The 25080-nt window shown below is 42.4% G+C and overlaps 1 protein-coding gene across 5 annotated transcripts in view; it reads left to right on the plus strand.

Moving 5' to 3' along the window:
* Positions 1–15248: 15248 nt before the first annotated feature.
* Positions 15249–25080, plus strand: part of UBE3A (ubiquitin protein ligase E3A) — a 49098-nt gene continuing 39266 nt past the window's right edge. For 3 of the 5 annotated variants that reach the window (XM_052705697.1, XM_052705696.1, XM_052705701.1), the window contains exons 1-2: positions 15532–15684; positions 23619–23686. The gene's annotated coding sequence lies outside the window, so the exon portion shown is untranslated. Of the gene's footprint in view, positions 15270–15531; positions 15685–23618; positions 23687–25080 lie in introns of those variants that run through there. The other 2 variants (XM_052705700.1, XM_052705699.1) reach the window with 2 other exon arrangements.

The raw sequence follows: 25080 nt of genomic DNA on the forward strand, positions 1-25080 counted from the left end.
ACCTCCAGCAAGCACGGTTCATCATATGGTTCACCCAGCATGAAGAGCTAAGCGTAACACAGGCTTTTATACAACTCATTTCTTTTCGGTACCACTTTCCATAGCTCCAGGTAAGAGATTAACAGAGATCTTTCTGCCTATGTGCTTTGTGTCTCTTTTTGCTTGGTAACCTGGAATTCCACTGTATATGAAATGTACATTTTCAAGTAGTTTTCCTTTCCCTTATTGACCTGTAACTCATTATCTGATACAAGCTCTTTCAGTCTTTCTTCTATAAATGACAGGCCACCACTTTGAGGGCTATGCACTCTCTCTGAGGTCTTTCCCATTTCTGCATAAAAGATACTCCTGCCAGGAAAAACAGGGAGCAGGGCAGACCAGCAGGGGAAAACAGCCAAGCAAGAAGTACAGACAGTTATGGATTTCTGCACCACACAGGAAGTATTAACCAACTGAAACACTCCCACACAGACCTCTCACACTCCAGTTCTAAGCACACTTGCAACTTCTCAAGCTGATCAGAGACAGGAACAGAGATTTGAGAGAAAGAAACTGTAACTCCAAAAGTCTCTATGCAGCTCACAGCTCATGCAACTTGAACGGAAAATAAAAGTCATGGAAAGAGAAAGGAGAAGCTCATCGATGTAATCCCTTGTAGCTCCAGCCTCTCTGCTGATTCTGGTGGGATACATGATAAATTTAAAAGAAAAAATGGAGTCTGATACCCATGGCCCTTGCTGTGGCATAAGCTAGAATGGCACAAAAGCTCTCACATCACTTAGTTCTGCATCCTCACTCTCCTTAACAAGATAAAATCTTAGAATCATAGAGGTATTAAGAGTGGAAAAGAACTCTCAGATCATCCAGCCCAGCCATTGACCCATTTACCACCATGCTCACTGACCACATCCCTCAGTGCCTCATCCACACAGTTCTGAACACCTCCAGGGGCAGTGACTGCACCACCTCCCTGGGCAGCCTGTGCCAATACCTCAACACTTTCTGAGAATAATTTTTTCTTAATACACAAATTGAATCTCACCTGGCACAACTTCAGGCCATTCCTTCTAGTTCTATCACTGTTACCTGGGAGAAGAGGCTGACCACCACCTCACCACAACCTCACTTCAGGTCATTGTAGAGAGCAATGAAGTCTCCCCTGAGCCTCCTCTTCTCCACACTGAACAATCCCAGTTCCCTCAGCCGCTCCCCATAAGACTTGTGCTCCAGGCCCTTCACAGCTTCACTGCCCTTCTCTGGACACATTCCAAAGCTTCAATGTCTTTGTTGTCAATATAGCAAGGGTCCAAGACTGAACACAGTACTCAAGCTGCAGCCTTACCAGTGACAAGTAAAGGTGATGCACTTCCCTGTTTGTTCTGCAGTGCAGTCATGACAGGCAGCTGGAACCAAATATTTAAGAGACTGTGGGAAAGAGTAAGCATGTAGGAAAGGTGGACAAAAAAGAAAACAGCTGCATCATTTCTCATCCTGAGACTTGTCCTGCAGGCATCCCACTCAACAGCTTGTAGTTGGACTTGGATAAACAGGTGATATGAGTGGAAAAATATCTTCCCATCTTACCCATGCCTTTTCAAGTAACAATTCCTCCAGCTGGGACAGCTTTGCATATGTGTAAGTAAATACCACTCTCTAATGAGAGAACAGTGTAACTTCAGGCCTAGGAGTTTAATGCAACACTCACCTGAAAACAGGGAAAGGGAATTTGTTTCACCAAGCCTAATTGCCTTCCCTTTTTTGAAACAGAAAAATAGATCAGGTAAGCTATAATGCATGCCTATGATTTTTAAAAAGTGCTTTTGATAACCAGAAGGAAAATATGAGAGGGCAAATTGTACCAGTTAAAGCAGAATGTGAGTTGTCCATGAAAATGCAGAATTCTTTTTCTTTTCCCCAGGATGATCTTCAAAAATATTGAAATTCAGCATTTCAGACCAGCAGTAACATTGACGAGAATAATACTAAAGTGCCATATTTCAAATAGACAACAGAAAAGCTAAATCTCAGTTTTATTTGCTGCCTTTGTAACTTATATACATTAAAATTCACAGCAATTTCCATGAGGCCATAACTTCACTGCATGTTTGAAAGTCAACAACCAATAGATTCTGTGACAGCATTTTAGGCTCAAGAATAAGCCTGACAGGAGTAAAAAATAAGTTTGTATTTTGACATTGTTAGCTGCCATCACTTCTACTTCTGAATTAGAATTTGCACACACGTGCCTACAGATATTCATCCTTATATGTTTTTCATAAGGACATTCTTCTTCTCACCAAAAGAAAAAAAAAGCAGAATATTGGTAAATCACACAATCACACACAAATTAGTTTGCCACTCATTAAGATTCATTAAAACCAGGGGAAGAAAGAGAAGTGCTTTTAAGTGGTGTTTTGTAAAAGAGCTGTGCACAGCTAGTTCACACAGATCCTAAACCAGGTTTTTGATATCACAGGGTTATGTACACACTCTGACAAGAAAGAATTCAGCTATGAAAACGAAACCCCAAATAAAAAGACCACACAGGTACCTTTATTCCTGATGATTTTACCTATGAAACTGAGTGCAAGGAGGCTTACGTTCCCTTTTCTGGGAGTCTGAGGCATCATGGACTCAAATGCACTTACTTGTCTGGTGGGACAAGCTAGCCCCACAGCTGGGACCTAGCTGGTGACAATCAGCAAACAAGGGAAAGGAAATGACAAGGTGAATGAGAACAGTGTGGAGTGGGGCCACCAGCTCCTCCATGTTGTACATTGGGCTGCAGAGAAGCCCTGCAGATGCCACCAGCGGGAAGTCTGCCCAGATGTGTTAAGCAATACCCTACTGACAGGAATTGCATCAACTTTCTGGACACAGCTAAAAAACACCAGCAGTTTTTGTGGTCCTTAAAACCCTTTCAAAATACATATTAAAAGCTCTTAAAGCTCTTTTTCTTTTTTCTTTTTTTTTAGATTGTTTAGACTCAGAGTGTCCCACATGTTTTATATTTTCAGTTCATTTGCTGGGATGGAGAATACCTTTGGGAAAAGTCTTTGTTTCTTTAAGTTTAACACAGCTGTACTACTCAAACAAATGATCTGTTTCCAAACATAAGGTACAGAGAAGTACAGATTACAGTTTCCTTGCCATATAGATGGTTTCCTCTTCACATCACAGCCTTTATGGCTTGGTGCGCTGCATTCATATTCTGCACCAGTTCACCATTTCTTCAGGCCTCCCTGGACAACCTCTAAACTACTTGATGTGACACTGCTGCTCACACACATTGCTTCAAATAATTCTGCTGATGCAGCTTTGCCTGGAAGAGGCCAGAAAGTCAGCATGTTGATCTCTCAGTGGGGTCCAGAAGCAGACACAAGGCTGGAGCACCTCTCCTATGAAGAAAGGTTGAGGCAGCTGCACTTGTTCAGTGTGGAGAAAGCTCCAGGGAGATCTCACTGTGGCCTTCCAGTACTTAAAAGGAGCTTATAATCAGGAAGGAAACTGACTTTTCACATGGTCTGAAAGTGATAGGTCAAGAAAGAACTGTTTCAAACTAAAAGAGGGAAGATTGAGATTAGATATCAGGAGGAAATTCTTTACTCAAAGGGTATTGAAGCTCTGGCACATCTGCCCAGAGAAGCTGTGGTATCCCATCCCTGGACGCGTTGGATGAGGCCCTGGGCAGCCTGAGCCATGCCCAAACCAGGGGCTGGGGCTGCATGGGCTGTGAGGTCCCTTCCAACCATTCTGTGATTCTATGATTAGTAGAAACAAAATGGAAGATGGAGGATCTCAAGGTGTGGAGATTGGAGACACAAGAAGAAAAACATGGAGGAAGAGCAAAAAGTGAAAATTGGGACTGGCTGAGTAGTGAGAGCATAAAAGAGCAAAGCAGGGACTGGTATACAGCACAGCAGCAGGAGGAACAGTGCTGCATAAATAAAACATTGACAAGAAGCAGAGAAGACTAGAGAGAAGTGAGAATGCGGAGAAAGGCAAAGGCAGGGGCTGACAAAGCAGCATGCAAAGAAAAAGCAAAAAAAACAAAGGAAAAGCATCTGTGCTCAGGAACTTACAGGCACCACAACTTTCCTTGCTTTCTGCTCTATCAAGAAATGCCTCTGAAAGTTTCCAGCAAAATGTCAAAACCTCCTGCACCCCAAATGAGAGCTGATCTCTGTCACATCCTACACTGAAGAGCCAGCTCGAGTCTGAGGGTAGCTCCAGCTGTCCTGGCTGACAGCATGCTCAGGTACTGGCAGCGTAGTTAGTCCAAGCATTTTCTTGCTGTTGAGAAACTCCCAACCTAGGTGCCATTTGCCATGGCACATAACAGCATATAACTCCTATTCAGATAATAGGTATTATGAGATGCATCCCACTAAGCCTTCTGCTCCACTGGTGGAGGTGAAGGCTAGAAAACCTCATGCTTAGTGAAGTGTACTATAAGTAAATATGATTTACTTCTTCCTATGAGAAAAGATTTCAAATAAAATATTTGAAGCCAGTGGGGAAAAAAAAAAAAACAGTGCATTCTTCTTAAAGCCCAACAGGTGTAAGGAAAACATCTTAGTTTGATTTCCCCAGAGGAAAAATAAGAATCCTACTTCTGACACAGTCAGAATTCCCAGAGGGGTTTCCACGTAAAACTCATTGATGGATAGCCTGATTTTGTTGAAGTTGCATTTTCCCTCAGTAAATGAGTAAAATTACTTCATTTTTTACCTGAAACCTTCTATTGTTAATCTCTGAAATACAATGATGCTACCTACTCACATCTTTGAGATGTTATGAAAATACACGAATTACAAAAGTAATTAGCATCACAGGAAAAGGTCTAGGAGGAAACAAAGATGTTGACTTTAGAGAAGGGTTTAAATCCTGCAAAAGTTGTATGTTAGCCTTAAGACTTGCACAGGCATTGAGAAGAAAAAGCCATACACAAGCCCTGTCCATCCCAAACAGCGCACTGAGGCAGAAATCCTGCAAGAATTAAAACGCTGGCTGCTGGTTAAACTAGACTCCTCAGCTCACACGTGCACCTTCTTTTCTACATCTCCTCGAAGTTTTTTAAGCATCTTGGCAAGCACGGGAAGGTTTTTATTAGTTAATGGGTTTTGTGTCAAACTCAATTTGATGTGCTCTGTATGCATAATTTAGTCTCTCGTCTGGATACTTGAGGAAATCATCCCTTTATAAGACTTTTTTTTTGCTTTGGAAGATGTTCATTAACAGCTGTTTGTTTCACTCTACCTCCAGCAAAAATGAAATGCTCCATCAACAGAGGACATGACAGGGCTCGTTATATTTTGAAATAGCAGCGTGCTTGAATGCTTGAATGCTTAAGAGCATTTAGCTTTGTGCTTCCAATCTTACCAGCAGCACACCTAGGTGAGCAGCCATTGGGCAGAGGCATAATCCCTGTCATGTTTAATCACTACATTGAAAGATTTAAAGATTAACATTAAAGGCCATTCAATTTGGGCCCTGCAGACTTAAATGATGGAGCTGGGGAAAGCCACTTGCTTTATCCAGTCAAAACTTATTTTAAACCTTTGAGAACAGAAGCCAGGGGAGCTGAGAAAGGATCTCCTTCCTTGCAATCCCTTCACCACGGCTCAGACATCAACCCCGATGCCCCCAGTGTCCTGCAAGTCCCACATATGAGATGCTACTTGCATCATTTACTTAAGCAGCTGTCATAAGCGGTTAGCTCAGTCTCACTTCTGTTCTGCTTGACACCAACAGGAGATGTACCAGCTCAGAGCTGAATGCCCTGAAGGAGCAGTCCCTGCTACGTGTATAGCTCTGCAGCAAGGATGACCCAGCCACCCACAGTTCAAAAAGCAGGAGGGGCTGGTTCACATTCCCTGAAGAATTTTCCCCTGAAACATCATCTCTCCAGCTTGAATCCCACATTGTTTCAGGATCTGATGGCTAGCAGAAAAAGCCAGGGATGCTCCTGCCTGTCCATTTGGCTGAGGAGTTAGAAGCCTCTTGAGCTGAAGGCTTTGCTATAGCTCCCCAAGTGTGGTTACCATGTGCTTAAACTAGGTCTCAAAGTGTCAAGGATGTAATGTGGCTGCACTGTGCTAGTTAGCTTTGCTGTTCAGTTTGTAACTGTGCTAAATGTAAACGTATACAGAGATGGTATATAGGTGCAGTAAATAATGTAATTAAACTAATCAGCATATATTCATTTTAACCATATTCTGGCAATATAAGTGGAAATTGAAATTCTGACTGCACTTGACATCTTTCATATTGAACAGGTATAAAACACAACATTATAAGAAGACCATTGTAAGGAAACTCTATTGAAGTTATAAGATCCCTTTTACTGCATTCATGAATTCATATATGAAAAATCAGATATCAGAACTCAAGTCACAAGAAAGTTGAAAGTGAGTTTAGGTCAACAGTAGGGTTTCCTCACATTGCAATCCTTACAAAGAACTGCACAAAGGTCTGTGTCTGCAAAAGCTTCCCAGTGACCTTCTCAGTGCAACGGGAGGTTCAAAGTCTCTCAGATTACTTTCTCAAGTGGGTAAGAAATTAGAACTGCCTAGCAATGCATATGCTACATTTATAATTGCTTTAGGTACAGAATTTATTTTTTCCACAGACAACCCTACAGTAATCATCACTCTTTCCAGCTATCAAAACCTGCCACAAACTTCCAGGGAGAAACTCTATTTCAATAATCACCTTCTGCCAGCACCTGTGGAGTAAAAACATTTCTTCCTGGTGCTTTCCCTTTTATCTGTTCTGCTTTGGCTGAAAACATTTTCACAGCCACAAAGCTAACAATATCACACACCTTTCCAAGCATCCTCAGATGGTAAAAAATAAAAATAATTACAAATACACAGTGATGCTCACTGCAGTAGAATCTACAGCACAAAAGGGGCTCATCAGAAAGTGATTCCTCATGAATACCCATTTCATTTTACAATGCCTCTATAAGAATGATTATGTTGACAATGAGTGGAGTAATATCAACCCCCAATTTTTTATTTTTTTAATTAAAATTAAGCCACTGTTGCTTTATTAGCAATTCCTCATCAGGGTAATAACAATCATCTTCTTCATAGCTGTATCATAACCCAGTACAGGTAGGTTTTACCCCAAAACAATCTTTTCAGATTAGCCTTTAACTCTTGAGTGAGTAGAAACAAAGAAGCAAACACAAAGGAATGGTAAGGAGGTGTCACTGCGTGAGTTGGCCTTTTCCATACTACCTCCCCATAAACTCACGTGGAAGGCAAATGCTGCAAGCCCACTGCATCTGTACTAGCACAGCATTGCTTTTGCTGAGAAAAGTTCAATATGAAAGACAGTGCTATTGTTCCCTAATTCCTCCTTATCCAAATATTTGCATATAGTAACAAAACAATCAAGGCATTAATCTCCAGAGATCACATCCAGCCCTGAGTGTTCAAATATATTTGAATATTATTCTCAACTGCATTCAGTTCATGACTTTATAGATTTGGTATCACTTTAGTCTGAAAAAAAAAAAAATCATCTAGGCACAATACCTAGTGTTTCAAATAGTCTTAATTATCTCAATAGTCTTAATTAGTAATTAAGTGTACGGTGCACTTCTGATATTTTGTGCGAAGATAGCATTTCCAGCGTTACAAGCATTACAGCTTTAGAAGTTAGGCTTTAGCTTTGATTCCAGTTTATAAATGATTACAAGTACTTACCACATTACACACGTCTTAGCTGAGGATCCTACATGCTTATAACTGAAGAGCCTAGAGTCTTGGCAGAGAAAGCAAGCTATGGCATTCACTCCCAGGACAAAGTTTTTCTTGTGCAAATCTTGCTTTCAGGTCCAATAGGAGTGTTTTTAGGAGAAGAAATAAACAAACAAACAGAGGCACTACTTGCTACACTTGGGAACTCACTAGTTTAATAGAACATCCGAAAGAGTAACTGTAAGCATAGAATTAACTAAATTATAACATGATAAAAGGATATTCCCTCTGGAGAGGGAACCCATCCTGTATGCCAGTATGCCATTAATAGAAGATAAACCCCAATCTTATATAAAGCATCTTGTTGCATTCTCCCTCATTCTGAGGAACAGAATCTCCAGCAATTTCCAGTCATTAACTTCAGACTGGAGATGGCGAAACGTACACTGAAGGAAAAATGATCATTGCAGCAAGTTCCTACTGGTGACTGAGTCACGAAAGGCAGTTCTTGGTGACCGTGTCTTCAACAGCAGACCAATTTAAAATGTACTAAACTTTTTCACCTCTTTGATGGTCATTAGTGATAAGAAGGGAATGACTGTCCTCTACTCTTCCCTTGTAAGACCTCACCTGGAACACTGTGTCTGGGCCTAGAGCCCAGACTACAAGAAGGATGCAGAGCTGTTGGAACGGGTCCAGATGAGGTCCACGCTGATGGTCAGAGGGCTGGAGTGCTTCTCCTATGAAGAAAAGTTGATAGCTCAGCCTCTTCAGTCAGGGATACTGTGTTTCTACACACGCAGATAGTGACAGGACAAAGGAGAATGGCTTTAAAGTAAAGGAGAGGAAATACAGGTTAGATGCGAGGAAGAAATTCTTTACTCAGAGGGTGGTGAATAACTGGAACAGGTTGCTCAGAGATGTTGCGGATGCCCCATCCCTGGAAGCCAGGCTGGATGGGGCCCTGGGCAGCCTGATCTAGTGGTCAGCAACCCTGGCTATGGCAAGGAGATTGGAACTAGATGATCTTTAAGGTTGCTTCCAAGCTAAGCCATTCTGTAATTCTATGAACAACAAACAGGCATCAAGTCTGCTTCATATAGTAAGAACAAGAGACTGAAAAGCAGCAGGTTATGCAGTGATGGCCACTACTACTATGCTACTAGAATCTAAATCATATAGAAGTCATACACAAAGTTACACCTTGTGAGCACTCATCCAGATTTACAATGCCTTTATGTCTGTAATTGCATCAATTTTGATTAATTTGGAAGCATACAATAGCATTTATTTTCAGTATTTTCCTTAAAATGGCGAGGAAATCAGTTAGCTCTCAAATCAAATGTAACTGGTAAAAGCTCTTACCTGCTGCTTCCTTTAGCAAAAGCAACGTCACTGCAAACTTTAAGGGCTATAGAATAATCCTAGGGCATGGAATCATGCCTGTCCTATGATTATTATTAATTTTTTTTAACATCTTTTCCACAATTGCAAGACTGTCAGGTAACTTATAGGCTTAGAAGGCAAAAACTGAAAAGAAATCACAATTAATATTGATTGCAATTGTTTGAATCTGGTTCTCATATGCATGACAACCACTGTGGTTCTTCTTCAATATCTCTAAACTGTATGGTGGCTGTTTTTTAAGTATCTGCAATAAATCACTGCTGCAGGTTAGTAAGGAAACTAGTTCACCGAAGCTCATCCCATCTTTGCAAACCAAATCATTTGATCACAGCTTTGGCCTTTTCCATATAAGTAAAGTAAAATCAAGATTTCACAGTTCACACACATTAAAGACCAGCCTAGAAAATCAACACAAAAAGCAATATGCGTGTGTTTTGCGTGTGAGCAGACTTTCTGACAAACGAAAATGAACATCTTGTTTTAAAATATATTTCTTTTTAATTATTTCTTTTTAATTTAATTTCTTTTTAATTTAAAGGAGTTCTGCACCCAGTGATCACATCTGGAAGAGAAAAGCAAAGGGAACAAGGAACACAGGCTCGTTGGAACAACTCCAGTGTGTGTTTCCACCCCAAGGGCCAAGCCTTTCAGCACTCTCTTGAGCTAAATTCCCAACTACTTCAATGGGATTTTCCTCTGGCATGAAAGATTTTAACTTCTCTCTGAACATTCCTGCATTCCTCCAGTATGTCAAACAGAAAGCATTACTTTCTTATACTACCAAGTGTAAAATTATGTAAGCAAAACTGTGAAAGGAAAATCACAAATGCAAAGACCCCTTACCGTAAGTCTACATTTGGACAGTGGTGGATAGAAATGTATGGAGTAGATATTCAATGCTTTTCCAGACAAAACACCTGCTGAATGCATTTGCTGGGTGCACAATGGCCTGGATGATCTCTTCTGCTCAAAATGCACTGGGGTGCATTTCAGCCCCAGAGTCAGGAGGTGTGGCATGGCCACATGCCAGCATCACGTGGGGCTGAGATGGGGGATGATGTTGTACCTTCCACAAAAAAAGCAATGAAAGCATGTGGGTCAGACACAGGACATGCTCTAGCAGGACACTGAGCACTTCATTCTTCAACAGAGATCTGCAAGGCATCTGCCAGTTCTGTACTTCCATGGTGAGCTCAGCATTTAGGATAGGGGTTGTCTGAGACATGCTAGCTTTAGTTCTTCCAGCCTCCAGGTTTAAAAGAAACTTATTCCCACTTAAATTGATGTTATCATCCTCTTCTCCTCAGGTAAGTTCTTCCAGTGGTCAATGTCTGACACTGCCTGGAAGTGATGCAGGAATCAAAACCCAAAACATAGGAATTAAAATTCCACCCATACCAAAACACAGGCAATTCACAGCAGAACAAGGCATGAAGACAGCTTAAACTCTCTTTCTCCTCCCCTGCTTTCCCCTGCTTTTGTGCTTTCTCTGTCTGCAGCTGCTGAAGAAGAGCTGCAGTAAGACATGTATTGCTGCTAAGGAAAGGAGGGGAGCCAGGCTTCACATCCATGTCTCCTGACACCCCGGACAAACTGGAGCTCCTGACACCCCAGGGCAAACTGGAGCTATAGCTAAATTTTTTCTTCTTGTGCTAAACAAGTTTTTGTTTTCAAGCAGACACCTTTTGGGAGCACCCTCCTTTCCACATTAAAGTCTCCCCAGACAACAATACTACTAATGCAGCTGTACCAAAACCACCAGGTGTGGAAAGCTGCATACTCTATGCCAATTACCCAAGTCTTCAACTTTTCAATTATGTCATAATGACCTTTTAAAAATCATTTATTATTGACTGGGAAGAAAATACGGATAGCTAGTTGGACCTGATTTCACCTAAGTGCCACTGCAGTGCTAGTAACCAAACCGTATTTTGTATTCAAGGATCAAGCTGCTTAAATAGGAAAGTAATTATGACATTAAAATGCCAAAGGAAAAAAAGATCATAAACAGAATTTGTCACCCAGTAGTATAACCCAAGGGTAAAGGGAGCTCCTGGTGTGACAGAAGTTTCTCTTGGAAAAATACAGTGCCTTATCTCAAAAGCAGTATCAACTATTGGGCACCTCGTGGGCCCTTGTTTTAGAAAAACATGTGTTTGTTCTGGGATTGCTTGGCAGAATTTATTTATTTTTTTATTTTTTAGCTGTGGTAGGTTGATAAATGCAGATGCCTGCACCCTTCCAAGCATTATTAAGCATGTCACATTAATTGCACAAAGTCATTTTGCTCTGCTCAGCATGTCAGGCTTCTATATATATCTAGGAAAAATAATGTAGGCATGTGGTCAGGAAAACAGCTGTGTCAAGGGCTTCTCCCTTACAAATGAAACAAGAGTTAACCCAAACCTGCATAGCTGTGTGATGCAAGATAGTGTCAGCTGCGTGCTGTAGGACACACCAAGATGTTCCCATGAAATCTCTGAGTAAATACAGAAGTATTGCATCTGAGCATCTTTCACAACTACAGCAACAACTCATGACTTCTTCCTGAAACCAGACACCCTCTCAGGAGCCAAGGCTGGGCTGTGAATGTAGAGAAGCATGTGAGCACAGCAGTGAGCAAAAAGGCAGGAAAAAATGGGTCGGGAATACCTGCAGTGCTGTCATCTTCACAGCACAGGGAAGGAAGAAAAAAAAAAAATGGAAAGGAAAGGAAAAAAGGTAGAATGCACAAAGGAGCATTTTCGGCTCATCTGCAGAGGTGATTGAAGAGAATATTTCGGAGACCTGCAGGGAAGTTCAAGCTCTGCACCTCATGAGAAGAACAACTGTGTCCATAATCTGCCCCTGCAAGGAAAATGAGCAAGGTGTACCCAAGGCTAGCAGAAAGACAGCCAACTCAAAGACTCAAGGGCAAAGAGGTGAGCATGTGCTGCTTTTCCTTCCGCTCAATTTCTTCCAGGGACTGCTGTGCTGAGGAAAGCAGCAAAATGCAGAGGAAACCTCCTTCAGCTCACAGAGAGGAACCAAAACACCATCAACAGCAGCTGACAGCAGCCTTATAGCTAGAGATGGAACAGAGGTTGAGGTAGCAGGGATTTCCACACACCACCCTAACTCAGAGACCAGTCTGTGTGAGGAAGGGGCAGAACAAGTATTGTTTTAGGACTCAGAAGCATGAGCTGCCTTTCAAAAATGCCTGCATTTCTGAAAGGCAAACATCCTTCAGGTTGAAATGAAGCAGCAGAGGTCAGTAGCTCACTTCCTGGAATGGAGCACTAAAAGCTACGCTTGATAGTTTGTTCACCAAGCATTCATCATCTACTCCGCCTCCAGTGGGAATTTAGGGTAACTGGAAGCATGCCTGACAAAAGGGAGTGTCGAGCTGAGACAAGGAATCAAACAAACTTTTCTCTGTATTGCTTGCATTTAGCTTCTGTGTTTTTCAGGTTAATGCTTCTATGTCTCATGAATAAAAAGAGCAGTATTCTGGTGGTTTAAATATCCTCCTTGCTATTCCTACATATCAAGCCAATAATAAAAGCTAAGACTGGTTTCAGACATTAAAAATTAACATGGACTAAAAACAAAAACAAAAACATATTATGTAAAAATATGTGTGATATGGTGAAAACAGGTCTCCAGAGGACTCCGGAAAATGAAGTGCCTGTTTCCTTATTTTCCCTCGCTTCATTTGTCACTCACTCTACCTAAAACCTTACCACAGGTCTCAGCACAAGGAGGGTCATGTTTACTACATGAGCGAAAGGTGGAGCAGTCAAGATTCTGCACGGATTCTAAGATTTTGGGTGGCACAGTACTAACTGCTCTAAACCTGATGACTTCTGACCATAAAACACAAAGGCAAGAAAGAGAGATTAGGAACAATGCCCACTCCGGTCCGGCCTTCTTTTCCCCCCAAGAGGGCTGGAACATATTCCCACCAGCCAGGGCTGTGGAGGCTATGCTGCCTCCACCATGTTCTCTTGCCTTTCTCTCTTCCTCCACTGAAGATAACACTGCATCCATCCAACCAACTTACACTCCCCTATTCATAGCCTGAAAAGCTTAAGTCTCCCTGTCTGCACTGCAAATGAAGAGATCTGAGCTGAGTGTCATCCCAATCTCCAAATTTCCTCAAGGGAAAAAGAGAGGGAACAGCTGGGGGTAACAGACCACTTGTTCTTATCCCAGTAACAACTCGTATTTCCATCACAATCAGTCAGTCACCACAGGGATTTTTCTCTCCCTTACCAAGGCTGGGCTCTAACTCAGTATTTCATTATATTACTGATTATTTTTTCCTGTCCCTTATCTTTTAACTGCAAAGGGAGACATAAAGTCTCCAGCTATCAGCAGGCTGAAGTATTTGGCTTGGCTCCCAAAGGCTCCTAACACTTCAGTGTACTCTTTCTGTCAAAAGAGGATTAACTAAGGTAGACTGTTCACAAAAAGATGCCTCTCATCTATGGGGCTACACTGATAGAGCTTCAAGATCTCATTTTCCCACAGATAATTCTCAGGAATCAACACACACACAAAAAGGAGTGTTACTGGGTTCTTTGTATTGGAGTTTTCACATGAAATAAGAATGGCATACATGCAGCATTCTTCATATGCTAAGATATCTCCAAAGAAAATTATTCTTTCTGAAGTGAGACATCAACATCTGAAATTAATACACAGCAGACCTGATGGTTTCTCTCCAGCACTACACACAGTGAACAGTGAATCGGAATTCAATTCTTAATTAATTTTTTTTCCTTTTCCTCATGCTGGAAATCACTGCCTTTTCCACACAACTTGGGAGGCAGGTTGCATCTGCTCTCCTCCAGCAGTGAAGAAAAGGCACTTGTTTACAAATATCTGGATGCTGAGATTAGGTTTTCTGCAGGGCTTCTACATAGCAATCAGCCCATTAGCTATAATTGTTGGGTTTCACATTTTTACCCAGCACTGCTTGTATCAGGTAATTGAAGCATCTCACCACAGCCCATTCTGTGTAGGGGATCACTGCAAGACACCACTGAACCACTCATTTCCCTCAGCAGCAGCACTTAGCAATGCCCAAGTGCTGCAGCACGGATTAGCAAGGAGGTATGCAGAAGCAGCTTCTCCACTGAGAATTCCGCTCACATTTCTCCAAATGCAGAGTTTGCTTAGCTGGGCAGATCCAGTAGCTTTCCAGCAGCTGGTTATACCTTGGCTGAAAACATTCAAGGTACAAAAGCGTACCATTCAAGGTACAAAAGCGTGTCTATACCGCAATACCTGGGCGTTTTGGAAAATGTAACATATTTCATAAGGCAGTACAGTACAGTTATCCTCTCCCGCAGAGAAGCAGCCTGGGGACATTGATGGTCATAGTTAATCTACAGCAACTCTAGTCACTCCAGAGATGGGGCACCACAGCTTCTCTGGGCAGCTGTGCCAGAGCCTCACCGTCCTGAGTGAAAAATTTCCCTCTGACATCTAACCTAATTCTCCCCTTTTTAGTATAAATCCATTCCCTCTCTGTCCTATCGCTATCAGACCACAATCCATCCTGCACGTTTCCTCTACCTACTGTCATCTGCCTCCAACTCGCAGATTTTACACTAAGAGATCGTTGAAACTGCTGAAGGATGCAAAGGATGAGAGTAATCCCAGACAGAACTCATTGAGAGCAGCCCTGCGGTGGACTTGGAGGTGCTGGTGCACACACCATAGTGTTCACCTGTCCTCTTCAAGACCTTGAAAGCATACAAAGAATTCAACGTGGGCTTAAAAGTTTTATTTTCGCATGTATGTACCCTAGTAACATACATACAACCGTTCTCGTGGCTCCGAATACCCACGTGCTGCTTATATGCGTGCCGCAGTCAGAGGTGCCCGCACGCCCGTGCACATGCAGGCGCGTGCAGGCACTGACCCCACACGCCCGCACCTCCCCCACAAGCAGCACGCGTCGAGCAGCGCACGCGCACATTCGGTTCCGCGCCCTCGTCAAACGGGAAACTCCGCCTCACTCCCGCCTCTCAAGTTTTGCCCTCTTCCAACATGGCGGCCTCCGCCTCACACACGCAAGCGTCGCTCTGGCCCCCTTCCGCCGGGAGCCTCGAGTGAAAGAGTCAGAAGGGAAGCCGCCCGCGAACTCTATGGTGCAGTACGGTGCGTGGCGTGGCGCGGCCGCCTCGTCCTTCCGCCCGCGCTGCACGCCGGGACGCGGCGAGTCCGCCTTCCCGCCTCCCCCAGCCCGCCGCCAGTCCTCCGAGCTTGCGCCGCGCTGACATCGCGTTCTCCCAAGATGGTGGCGCGGGGCTGAGTGCGAGCAAGGCCGCGAGAGGAGGCGCCCCGCGGGCCCGGCCCGCCCCCCCGCCTCTGCGCGCCGCCCCGCCAGGCCGCTCGCCTCTCCCTTCCCCTCCCGCCAGGCCGCGGGCCCCTCTTCTCCGCCCCGACGGCTCCTCCGGCAGCGGCGGCGGCACCTCCTCCTTCTCGCCTGCGGCCCGGCCCCGAGCGCGGCGCGGCCCCCGCATGAGCCCGGGCGGCGGCGGCAGCGAGCGGAGCAGCAGGCCGCGGCGCGCAGGTCGGTAGGCGCTGCGCCGCGCCGCGCTGAGCGGGGGCCGGGAGGGGGGTGGTGGCCAGGAGGCGGCGCGGGCCGCTCCCCCGTCGGGAAGAACCCCGCGGGAGGGTGCGTGGCCTCGGGGCTCCCGGCCCTGCGGGGAGCAGGGGGGGCTCGGGGCGACCTTGGGTGAACCCGGCCCTCCCCCGTCTCGGTTCCCCCCGCTCAGCGCGGGCAGCCGGGGCGGTCCGGGCGTGGAGCGAGTGCGGGGCCTGCGTGGTGCGTTCCTCTCTCTCGTGTTTCCCCGATCCGGGCTGGGGTGTCGGGTCTTGCCGCCGAGTGGGAGCTGTCGCTGCTGGCTGCCGGACGTGGCTCTCAAGTGTTGAGTGTCTGCGCTGCCTTCTTTTTAAAGGGACTCTGCGGGATCGCGGGGCTTGGCGGTCGGTTTGTAGATCGGGTGTCCGAGGTGATGCGGGCCATGCTTTGTTCCCTAGCAGTAACTCGTGAATGACCGTGTCCCTTAAGTGATGAGAACCTACAGACTCCTGCTAACCCCCACTCCCCCTACCCCACTCTCCTATTAATGAAAATAATTTTTGTGTTGGTATCGGGCTTTTGGGACAAAGCTTGTCTTACACATCACTTCTGAGATGGTCCCTCTGTATGGAAACTTCACTATCTCAGCAGGATGCTGCACTAACCTGATGTTCTGTGTGAGCCTGCTTGGCAGATTTGTTTTACTGTGCCTCTACTGCATGTCTGTCAGAGTTCTCCAGTGTGAAACTGTACCCGAGTGTAGCTCTGATTGCCCAAGGAAGTATAAGCTGCCTGGTTGTATTGTCAGTATATCTAATAGAGCTTTGGTTCCGTGATTTGGAAGGCAGAGGTCTAAAAGTTAAAGTTCTCAAAGAATTCCTACAGGTAGCATCTGCGTGGAGACTGCTTGCTGGGGGTGAAGCTGCAGGGTGATGTGACAGTACTGATAGGCACCTCCCACGGGTGGGAGAGGGCTGGGGTGGTGACAGGTACTTCATGGTAAGAAAGAAAGCTCATGGAAAGTGGGCTCACAAACTCCTTGCTTTGGGTGGTGTTATGCTATTTGCATATTGTGTCTCTGAGTACTCTGTGTACTTTGATCTTGGAAACAGTTAGAGGGACTTTTTTTCTATCTGAGAGTACTGTGAAACTCGGTGCTTAGTGATTGGGCTGAATTGAAAATATGAAATGTGCATTACCAATAACTTTCAGTAACTTTCCTCACCTACGTTTGCCTTTTGAAACAGATGCAGTCTACAGTGCTTAGACTGTCTCCATAATAGCACCGTTGTCAATTCAGATGTAACACTGGAATAAAAGGCATACAACTATTTAGGTTTACAGGATGAAAAATAACTTTAATTGAAATAATTGTAGTGCAGTTTTACAGATGTTTTTGTCTCTTGTGAATGTCTCATTCCACTCTGCGTTTCCTATTTAATGTGGTATCTTTCCTACAGGAACTAACAAGTTCTTTTTCTGTTTACCAGAGCTGTTTGGTATTTCTCCTCACTGGAGTATTCAGTGTCTCCCAAGTGTTTGGAAATAAAAACTTCAAGCTAGACGGCAAAACAAATTATTTGATTTGTTGCTTGTTTCGTTTTATTTGTTTTTAGGGATATGATTGTGTCCACCTACTTAAAAAAAAAAAAAAAAAAAAAAAAAAGCGTAAAACCTCAAACAGTCAGAGGTGTCTGTCTTTTATTTATTTATTTTTTTCAAGCAGTAAGTTTCAGATCCCAGATCTTAATCCACATCCTCCTCAAAACTGATGTGTGATTTTTTGATTGTTTTTCACGTAACAAACAATTCTAGTCATCTTTTAATTACTGCTCCTGCTTAAAGGCATGTGAGTGATGATTTGAGGATGGAAGGTAAAACTCTATGCATTAAATATATCTAGGGATGTTTAATGCCTATCGGAGTCTGTTGGAGCACCTACAGATTGCCCTGTTCTAACTAATGTGGGAAAATAAAACAGATTCGCTTCATTTTCATTGATTATATTATTATTTTTTTTGTAAGAGACAACCTGATACAGAAATATGAGGTGACATGTACCTCTAGTGTTTAAAATCATGTGTGTTTCACTATAAGTGTGTGATTTGTGAATGTGTTCATTAGTTTTCACATGAATTCATAGGTTCTATTTAACTATACGTATGGGGGGCGATGGGAAGGGATAAATCTTTGAGTCAAGTTTTAATAGTGGTAAACATAAACACGTTTAAGTGTGAACATGTTTAAGCATATAACATCTTGTATAAACAGTAATTAGTGTGATACATGATACGACACTTAATGGAACAAATTAAGTGTTTATATTTTTCTAAATATTCATCATAGTTTTTGCTATACAGGAAAGTTTTGGGGTTTTGTTGTTGGTTTTTTGTTGTTTTTTTTTTTCCCTTCACTACTTTCAGTTTCAGTTTACTTAGGGAATGTCCAAGGAGTATTCATATTTTAAAAGCAGGAAATGGTTTTTTCCTCTCCCCCTCCCACCAGTGTATTCATACATGGAAGATAAATTCTTACAATGAAATTGAAAGACAAAGGGAGAGAATTCCTGGAGTGCAGAGGCTCATTGCAAGTGCTGAATTTCTTTTCTGGTCATGGTAGGCCAGATCTTCACTCAACTTCAGTTGCTGGATCAATATGGGTTTTTAAAGAGAGGTACGTTTTGTGTTTCTAGCATTTTGGTAAATGGTTTGGTTTTTTTAGTATCCATGTATTTGAGCCATGATTTCCATAGAGAACCGGGATTCAAGGTCTGGCTGTTAGTAATTGAATTCTGATTTGCACATCACGTGAGAAGGGCAAGAAATTCACTGTCAGGGTCTTTACGAAATAATTTAACATTTATTGTTTACTTGTATTAATCTCCCGCTTTGCCTGACCAATCCCCCTCCCCCAAGAGAGCGCTGTAACTATTGCTTAAATATTTGTTTCCCAGAGACAACAGCAATGAACAAATTGCGTGCTTGAAGTGACTTTTGTTCTTGTCATCTCAAATACTTTGACCTTAACTAACATTTACTGCACTGACTTCCTGTATATACAGCCAACACCTGGCAGCCTCGTACAGCATCGTATGGGCTGTGAGTTAAAGTCTGGAGGCTGCTGGCTCATATGGATAGTACTGTGCATGATTATTTAGTTGCTTAGCCAAAAATCAGCAAATAGGGTGTAAAGGGCTGTGTTTTGTAATGAAGCAACATGTAGCTATATGAGCTGGTGAGACAGTCTTCAGGAAAGTAGGCTCATAGTAAAAGTATCTAAAGAAAAAAAGGCTACTTAAAAAAAACATTTAGATCCAGGATTTCTGCTTGGCAGTGTTAACATGTGAGGAAGCTGTAAATTTTTAATTTACATTATAAATTAAGAATTATCACCTTACGTAGACTTGTTATGTATTAATCTCTTAAAGGAAGCGTTAACTACTCCACTTTTAATAGGTTGAGCCTGCTTCTCTATATTAGTAACTGCTGAATGGAGGAAGGGGGTGAAAATCAGTCTTTACCAGGTCTCGTTCTGTAATCGCCTCACATAGTGGTTGTTACCTGTGTTCTACTGAGTGGTGAAGAATTAGCAGAAGTTGCAATTGTTCAGCTGAGGGATCTAAATGGGTGGCTTCCCTTTGGAACCCCAATCCCCTGTCTTCAGTAAGAGGGGTGGCCTGCTTCTTTTGGAGCAACTTACATTTCCTTAGGACAGGTATGTATGTGTCAGAGAGAAACTTTGAGCAGGTGTCACAGAGGCTTGAACGTTTTTGCAGTGTGGTGGTTTGAAAAGGATATTCATGTTATGGCTTTCTAAGACTTCATCAGAAAGTGTCACTGCTCGCATCCATCCAAACAGCTGTGCATTCAAGTACTTTGGAGTCATGTTTACCTTGTGTATTGTGCCAACAGTGAGACTGGACCGGAGGTAAATTCCAATTGTGACATTTTGGTACACATTTGAGCTGATGTACCAGCTGACTGCTTGGTGTGGCAATTACTAGTTTTTTTTGTGTTCTGTTCATTAGTACATCAAAAGTCATACTTAATATACTTGTGTGACCTAATTTCACAGGATGTGGCCTAAGTAACTAAATAAAAAAGTGCATCAACCATAAGTTCCAGAATCTGTTTCAGATTGATGGAAGTTTTGGTCTTGGTGGACCTTGCAATAACCAGTGGGGTCACAGGCACATAATTATGGCACCAGTACTGAGGCCTGGGGCTTGTTGTGTATTGGTGTGGCAACAATGAATCCACCTGGTTTCCTCTTCCTTCTGATGTTTTGGGAGCAATGTGGCAAGACTCCAGCTGTTCAACCCAGCTTGAGTTGTAAGGGCGAGGCTAGGTCTTTGTGCCTCTGTCATTGAGATGACTCTGCTTCTCCTCCCTTTGGACTCCCTTCTGGGACTCCTTGACATGTCCTTGATGATCATTATGCCAAGTAAGTTGGTTAAGTGAGCAGTGGGAATGAAAAATAGACCTCCCCCTCTCCCTGAAAGGCACAGAGATCTGTAACACAGTGCCAAGCTGCGCGGTGCTGAGAGATGCCAGGCTTGTCCAGGCAGCCGGGCCCTGGCAATGCTTGTGCTCTCCTGCTCTGGTATGCTCTGTGGGACCCGGGTTGGAGCAGCTGCAGCTCAGCAGACTTGGGGTGTTGGAGCGTGGTGAACTGGCTCTTAAAGGAGCTGAACTTCCAAATCGGTCTGCAGGTCAAATGGGAAATGCTACCATACTCATGGGTGAAGATTTTGCGTTTTGTTCTCTTTCTGCTTTAGGCATAGTCATGCATTTGAGCTGATGACTTCAGTAATTAACAACATTCTGATTTTTGCTGTATGTTATTTTTATTTTCTTAAAAGGCATTAAAAAACTTTTACGAAGCTAAATAATGCTGCCTGTCACTACTTCAGAATTTCTGGTAGGATGCTTTCATCTTTATTTGCATAGCTATATTCAGATAACACTTAGTTTCTGATTCATAGTGAAATCTAACGTCCAAAGTCTTGATGATCAGTGTTAGGGTTTAGTACCCTATTCTATGTTTAGAAAGTCCAAGGTACACCAGTGTACACTGGCAGCTACAGCAGCACTTAGGTGCCTGTTCCAACTGCTGTAGCAAAAGCTGGATGGTGGAAATGCATAACTATCCACACAAACTGTAAATCCTTTGAGTTCTGAGAACACGAGTGTTCTTCGGGGAGTGTATCACTTTACTGAGGTACTGGTGTTTCTGGGTTGCAAAGGTTGAGCCCTTTCTTTTGTAAGAGAGGGATTAAATATAGTCCGTTTGCATGGTTCTTTTGACCTGGATATCTTACTGAAAATAGACTGTTAGTGAATACTTGTTTTGTTTGAATAACACGTTAAGAATATCTCTTATGGAAGAAAATGAGTCTTCTTCAACTTACATATTTAATGTTGTGTGAGAAAATCTATTATACTGGGCAAAATACCTCCAGTCTTGTGACAGCTAGCTTGTGTACTGTGGGGTCTTTGTGGTTTTCTTAAAAGTTAGAAAAGTGCTGTCAAGCTTCTAATTGGTGTGACTTCATTGTACCTATCATCAGGCAAGGCACAAGAGTTGTGAAGTGTTTTTCATAACTTCCTAACTATTTTTGCAGTTCTTTACACCACAGTTGTTTAGTTAACTCAGTAGCTTACTGTCTGTTGATATGCAGGGCAACTTGAAGTTGGAAAACGTATGGATCAGGGGCATCGAAAAGCAGCAGTCTTGGCTGTAGTCATGTGACAGATTGAGAATTCTTTACATGGAATAGAAGTAATAGCAGTAGCTGTGCTTTTAGTCACACTTTTGTCCACTTGCATCTTTTTTTTTGAAGCAGATGTGGCTTAATGCTAAGTAGTAATTATACTGGTGGTAAATGTTAAAGTACGTCTGATTCTGTACAACTGCATCCATTCCTGTTAGGCGAGCATTGCAGGTCCTGCGTTCCATTTTGTTGTTCACGTAGCTGCTCATGAGTGGATGTTTTTCAGCAGGCTGCTGAATTCCTAGGAGGCTTCTGCTTGCCTCTGTGGTAGCTGCTGGTGAGTGGCTGAGCAGAGAGAGTTGGAGGTCCGTGTGCTCCAGTTTTGTGTTGAGACTACTGCTACCTGCCCACGGAGGCTGTGGATGCCCCATCCCTGGAGGCATTCAAGGCCAGGTTGGATGTGGCTCTGGCAGCCTGGTCTGGTGGTTGGCAACCCTGCACATAGCAGGGGGGTTGAAACCAGATGATCATTGTGGTTCTTTTCAACCCAGGCCATTCTATGATTCTCTTCTGTTGCAAGTGTTTTATCTTTAGCAATTCCGCTGCCTCCGTCTCCTCTACTCTGTTATGCTTCTTTAATTTGTAATGTCCTCAACTTCGTGGATTTGGTTCTGTTGTGACCCTTTGTTTTCTAGTCACCTCTTGCTAGGCAGCAATTGTTAGATCTCTGCTGAATGTATTTGTGATACTTTTTCACTCTTATACTTTGCTTGTACTCCATGCGCTCCACAAGCTGATGCTTTGTGGCTTAGAGGATGATTAGTTAATTACGTATAGATAGCATTACTCTGCATGTACGAGTGTGTGTACATGACAGAATTTGCATACATTACGATACAAGCTGGAAGTCCCGTGGTGTGAGATGTGAAAACATTGTTTGTGTTTGTAGCAGAGTTTGCTTGGTGGCTTCCCTATGAAGGAGTAATTATTCTTTGTCACGTCTGCCGTTGGTAGTACCTCCTCCCATCAGGAAAGTCATGTTGCTTTCTCTCACTCTTTGGATAAATTTATTCTTATGAGTGGTAGTAAAGTTTTATTGACGCAATTCTATGGGTTTGTTGTTCACCCTGACTATATGTAAATCCACGTAATTGCCGTATCTTTGCGTTGAGGTAGGAATTTTGCTGCATTGAACAGGTCGGCTGCTCCATGTAGGTTTTTTTTCTTCTGGAAATATAGGAAGTTATGCACAGCCTGGCAGTGCTGTGGAGCTGAACTGGCACAGATGTTCCTATTCATTCTTTTTGTATCCCCAGAGCAGAACTGGGCCTTGGGTACTGGATGGGGTGCTCTGTCATTTTACATCATTAAGACAAAATTGAATGTGTACTCTTTAAGGTAACCGGATCAAGGCTTCTTTTGTAGGAACACTGATCTAAGTTGGAAATCAGACTGAATGAGCTACACTGGATTTATTTGCTCTTAGTAGAGCTTTAGAACCAACAAATTAAGTATTAATCTTTGTGACGGTGACAGCATACTGTGAACCAAATAAGTAAGTTTTCAAAAAGTAAATATTAGTTTTCTTTAGATATATGGCTATTTTGATGTAACTCACACCCCTCACTTTGGTTGTACTGTGCTTATTAGTTGCTTGTTAACAATATTCAGGGTATGTTTAGGCCTGAGTTCCTTATTTATTATGGCTTTTCTAAAAATGAACTTTTTATAGGAATTCTTACCAAACTTCAGCAGTTCTATGCAGCCAGGACCAAGGTGTGGTTCTGTTTGTGACTTTTGAAAGCATTTTATTATTATTATAAATACTGATGTCTTTAATTTAGAAAATACTATTTTTTTAAAGAGGACAAAAATGGGTGGGGGTGGGGTAGGGTGGAGCAGGAGAGAAACCTTGCCAGAATCTTCTAGAAGGAAATGGATATTTATAATAAAATGGATGAACGGAATTATAAAACTGTATTGCATCACTAGAGAGGAAAGAATAGGGAACAGTGTGTGTGGATGTTCAGCTTTTGCAGTTTCCCAGACATAACTAAGCATTTTCTGCTCTGGCTGGTATTGAAAGTCCTGTGTTTCATTTCAATGTAAACTTGTGACGAATCGAACGGCTGTTCTCATTTATATCACTTTGAAGCAACAGTGAGTTGTGCATGGTGCAAAAACTGACATACGGTGTTTTGCATTATAGGTACAGGAACTGTAGAAGTCCATTTTAGAATTGGGAAGTAGAAGTTTCTGCAGCTCTGGAAAGATATGGTACGTCTATGTTTTCACTTCTATTGTGTATATATATATTATGACTAGTAATAATAATTACACTTCACTGATTTAAACAAGTTGGAAATAAATTCAGGAAAGCACAAACATTCATTTTTCCCGTATTTTTTCAACTTTAATGTCTATTACTTTTAGGCTTAGTTTCTTTGCATAGCTGTGTTACTTGATATTCTTGGAGAAAATGAAGATGCAACATTGATGAATTCCCTTTTAATTTGTTATACAAGCTCAGCGTTATGCTACTATGATTCATCTATTTCTCCATTGGTTGGATAAGACCTGGTGCTGTTGCTGAAGGTATTCCATGCTGCTTTTTCCATGCTGCTGTACAAGTTCATAGTCAGACTTCTACATTTTTAAAATATAACTTGCAAAATAGACTCAGAACTCCTAGGAAAGTTGATCAAACATCACTGTAAGCAAAATTTACAAATCAGGATGTTTGGAAACTCAGAAAAGTAACTTTCTCTAACATCAGCCTGTGCCACATGGTGTCTCTCTTTGTCTGGGCTGTTAAGTGTCCAGCAAGCTTAAAACACTCTGCATGCATTATAACAAAATCAAACTTTACCTTGTAGTTACTCTTGTTCCCATTTTTTAACGTTATGCTGCAGTCGTCCAGCATTAGAGAGAGTCTGCACCACTCGATAGTGGCTCAAGTTCTATAATGTTCTTGATACATCCTTTTATCTTTCTGAATTGCTGCATTCAGAAAAAAATAATATTAGAGTTCAGATTTTTCTAGATTATCAAATATGTGTTAATAAAAATCATATGGAGTTACTTCAGCAATTACATCTAAGCTATGAATATACTTTTTTTTAAAAAAGCACTTGAAATACTTGGAAGAATTTAACTCCTTATACAAGTTTTATACCTGTATATTTGTGTCTAGATTCTTCTTTTGAAGATATCAAACATGGAAAAAATAGTAATAAATAAATAAATAAATAAAAGTTCTAAAGTCCTGTCCTTGTGGAAGGACTGTTGGCTGTCTCTTCTTTCTGTAAAGTTCTGTTTCGTGGGAGTTAAAAATGATTAATTCTAAACTGAAACTTTAACTGTGCTGTGTGCTAATTAAAAAACTGTAGTTCTTAAATAAAAAAAATAAATAAAAAGATGTAAGTAGTAGCGTTCTCTCAGGAACATCTGGGCTATGATAATTCTGTGGATTGGTCCTGTACTCCAGCAGGCATTGGGCAGGTAGCATGCATTCTCTTTGCACCCACAGCACCAGCGGGGTCACCCACCCACCTGCTTCTCACTCTCCAGTTTCAATACCAGTTGTGTGTATGACAGCCCTCTTTCAGACCTAAACCATTATTTCTTCTTTGCAGTTATCTCTGCTGGCTGCTTTCTTCTGAACGTGTGAC

Source organism: Tympanuchus pallidicinctus, unplaced genomic scaffold (genome assembly GCF_026119805.1).
Source record: "Tympanuchus pallidicinctus isolate F22 unplaced genomic scaffold, pur_lepc_1.0 scaffold6, whole genome shotgun sequence".
NCBI lineage: Eukaryota > Metazoa > Chordata > Aves > Galliformes > Phasianidae > Tympanuchus > Tympanuchus pallidicinctus.